Here is a 4,181-nt window from a genome sequence, read left to right on the forward strand (position 1 = left end):
GGCTGTCTCCCTCCTAGGGGGGTCCAGGAGTTTCAGGAACTGGGGACCAAGGGGGGTCTTCTGCAGAGACAGGAGGGCGCAGGCCCCAGGCCAGGAACCCCCTTCACCCACAGAGCCATCGGCGTGGGGAGATCAGCCGTGGGGTGTCCTGGTGTCTCCAGGGGGCCTTGGATAGAGCTGTTCACTCCCTCCTTGTGGCCCCCAGAAGCCCAGGAGGGACCTGGAGCCCATGTCCCAGGAGTGCCCTTGGGAAGGTCAACCGCAGGAATCCTCGCAGCCCGAGGCTGGGGCTCCGAAGCTGGGATGGGCAGCGGGGGCCCTGCAGGGCCCCACAGGCACAGAAATCTCTGTAATCCTGAACCATAAAGGGGCCGCCTTCCCTTTTGATTCTGAATTTTTATAGCAAAATGAAGAGATAAGTCAGCTTTGATCTGAGTTTTATTAGCTTATGCCTTTGTTCCCTCTCTCCTTTGGGGGAACAAACGGGTTTATGGCTGGTCTCCCCATCCCTCCGTCAGCTGCAGGCGGGTGGCGGGCGGTCGCTCTGATAAGACCTGGTCCCTGCCTCCTGTGCTGCTGTGGGGTGCCGGCATGAGCCCGCCTGGAACCTGGGCCACCAGCCCCTCCGCCAGGTCACCAGGAGGCCTGGGGGACAGGCACCCTCAGGTTGGGGGGGACTCTGGGATACAGACCCATGCAAGCCCGTGGCCTCCTATTTCGCCCATCCCACCTCCCTCCCTCTGCCTGATGACTCCCGTGGGCAGGGCCTTCTGCCTTCCCAAGCCCCTGTGCCTCAGTTTCCTTACCTAAAGAACAGGGTGCTAATGGAGCCGAGGGAGACCAAGGAGACGGCTCAGCCAGGGGACAAACCAGCAGCTATTGCTATGGAGGTTCAGGGAAGTGAGGATGTTGGACCACAGGCTGGGAACTGGCCCTCCAGGGACCCCTGAGGAGAGCAGGCCTGGGATCCTGGGGCTGGGCTGGGTCCTCATGCCTCTCTGGGAGAGCCGGTGGTCTCATGCCTCTCTGGGGGAGCCGGTGGACTCATGCCTCTCTGGGGGAGCCAGTGGACTCCAGGGTGAACTTGGTGTTAGCCTGTGTCTGCTGGGAGTGGGCCACGAGAGTTCCCAGCTTCAAAGGGCCAGGGGAGGCCTTGGAGCCCCGCCCACCTGTGAGTTCGGGGACATCAAAGGGCCCCACCCAAGGGGCGGCTGGCTGTCGGAGCAAGTGTAGAAACACCCAGAACTCTAGCTCCAGAGGGAGCGGCTGGGTTGGGTCCACTGGAGGCCCCCTGCAGTGACCCAAGGACCCTGCCTCACCCTGAGGTTCTGGCCAGGCCGGTGACACCCCACCTCTCTGGGTGAGGGCCTTGCTCCCAGGGGTGGCTGGGGAGTGGTGGGTGGGGCCTCCGGGGGCTGCGACACAACCGCACTCCACTTCACGATCCACCCAGTTTTGACAGGGATCCAGGAGCTTCTGGGGGTGCTGGGTGCTGAGTGACACCACGGCACTCCTGTGCATCCCCAGCCTGGCCGCAGGTGCTCTGGGCCCTCTCCCTGGGACTGCCTGCCTGGACAGCATTTTCTGGCCCTTTCAACCCACCAGGGCCCCTAGCCCAGCCCTGGGCCTTTACGATCAGGAGGTGAGGGGGACCCCTCACCCCAAGGGAAGCCTCACCCTGCATGGGACAGGCCTGGCCTCGGCTGAACTGCACAGAGTCGGGGCCCTTGAGAGCTCCCCAGCTACAGCCTAGGTGCCCCCTTCCACTGCCCTGCAAACGTCCACAGCATGGGTGGATGTGCCCGATTGCAACCCTACTGTGTGCCAGGCCCCAGGACGTGGCCTGACCCCAGGATCCGGTTCGCTCCTGTCCACAGCCCTTGGTGGGGATCCTCTCCTAGGACCCTCCGGGGCCTGAGGGTCAGAAGGTGGTGACATCAGTCACACGGAGAGGGACTTGGAGTGTCCATCAGACTCCTTCCTGTCCCGCTGCCCGAAGGGAGTGCCTGCTTCAATTCCTGCCCCCAGGGCCGTAGGAGCAGGCCTTCAGGGACTCCATTCCTAGGATCGCAGATGGAATTCCTGGTGGGGATGGGACTCTGCCCCTCCAAGGACTCTAGAGGATTCCATGACAGGGTGGGTTGGGCCTGAAGGGCAGGGGCCAAATATGGGGACCTCCCCACAGATGTGAAAGCAGAGGTTTCCCTACCTCCCGCCAGAGGGCAGGGAGCATAGCTGGGTGCTGTGGCTGGGGGCAGGACTCCTGGCAGCCTGGTCTCCCAAGGCAGAGGGTGACAAATCACTAACTGGCCTCCAGGGGGTGCTGCACCTGACCTGGGCTGTCTTCAGGGGCCAGTGATTCACTAAAAAGCCCACATTCTGCCAAGGCTCACACTCTGCCACCTCCTCACATCCCAGCCATCCATCCTCCCCACCTCCCTACCTCCCAGCCTCCAGCCTCCCTACCTCCCAGCAGCCCAGTCTTCCAGCCTCCCCACTTCCCAGCCCCTCTGCCTTCCAACCTCCTTACCTCCCAGCCTCCCAGCTCCCCCACCTCTCAGCCTGCCCACCTTTCTACCTCCCAGTCTCCCCATCTCCCTACCTCTCAGCATCCCCACCTCCCAGCCTCCCTACCTCCCTACCTCCCAGCCTCCCTACCTCCCTACCTCTCAGCCTCTCCACCTCCCAGCCTCCCCACCTCCCAGCCTCCCCACCTCCCTACCTCCCAGCCTCCCTACCTCCCTACCTCCCAGCCTCCCCACCTCCCAGCCTCCTCACCTCCCAGCCTCCCTACCTCCCAGCTTCCCCACCTCCCTACCTCCCAGCCTCCCTACCTCCCAGCTTCCCTACCTCTCAGCTTCCTCACCTCCCTACCTCCCAGCTTCCCCACCTCTCAGCCTCCCAACCCCCCACCTCCCAGCCTCCCCACCTCCCTACCTCTCAGCCTCCCCACCTCTCAGCCTCCCCACCTCCCAGCCTCCCTACCTCCCTACCTCTCACCCTCCCTACCCCCTACCTCCCAGCCTCCCACCTCCCTACCTCTCAGCCTCCCCACCTCCCAGCCTCCCCACCTCCCAGCCTCCCCACCTCTCAGCCTCCCCATCTCCCAGCCTCCCCACCCCCCTACCTCCCAGCCTCCTCACCTCCCTACCTCTCAGACTCCCTACCTCCCAGCCTCCTCACCTCCCAGCCTTCCCACCTTCCAGCCTCCCCACATCCCTACCTCCGAGCCTCCTCATTTCCCTACCTCTCAGCCTCCCTACCTCCAAGCCTCCTCACCTTCCTACCTCTCAGCCTCCCCACCTCCCTACCTCCCAGCCTCCCCACCTCCCTACCTGTCAGCCTCCCCACCTCCCAGCCTTCTCACCTCCCAGCCTCCCCACCTTCCAGTCTCCCACCCCCCACCTCCCAGCTTCCCCACCCCCCTATCTCCCAGCCTCCCCACCTCCCTACCTCCCAGCCTCCCTACTCCCCACCTCCCTACCTCTCAGCCTCCTCACCCCCTACCTCCCAGCCTCCCCACCTCCTACCTCTCAGCCTCCCCACCTCCCTACCTCCAAGCCTCCTCACCTCCCTACCTCCCAGCCTCCCCACCTCCCTACCTCTCAGCCTCCCAACCTCTCAGCCTCCCCATCTCCCAGCCTCCCCACCTCCCTACCTCCCAGCTTCCTCACCCCCTACCTCTCAGCCTCCCCACCTCCCTGCCTCCCAGCCTCCCCACCCCCCATCTCTCAGCCTCCCCACTTCCCTACGTCTCAGCCTCCCCACCTCCCTACCTCCCAGCCTCCTCACCTCCCTACCTCTCAACCTCCCCACCTCCCTACCTCTCAGCCTCCCCACTTCCCAGCCTTCCAGCCTCCCCGCCTCCCAGCCTCCTTTCCTGGTGTGAGTGTCGTGGATGGGCACTGAGAGAAGGGGCTCATCCTGGACACAATGCACCGATCCTAAGACACTTGTTCACACTTATTGTCTCTGAAAACAGGTTTCATGTGAATGCTGCCGACAGCCAGCTTCGTGACATGGTGGCCCCAGCTCAACGCTGATGAACCTGACTGTCCGTCCTGGCAGTGACCCCTCTACACTTCCATCCCAAGCCTCAAGGGCCCATCTAGGGAAGGACAGTGAGTCTGGGGCACCTTCCAGAGATGATTTGCTGGCACCTTCCAGAGATGATTTGCTGG

The sequence above is a fragment of the Macaca nemestrina genome, chromosome 12, assembly GCF_043159975.1.
Source record: "Macaca nemestrina isolate mMacNem1 chromosome 12, mMacNem.hap1, whole genome shotgun sequence".
Taxonomy (NCBI): Eukaryota; Metazoa; Chordata; class Mammalia; order Primates; family Cercopithecidae; genus Macaca; species Macaca nemestrina.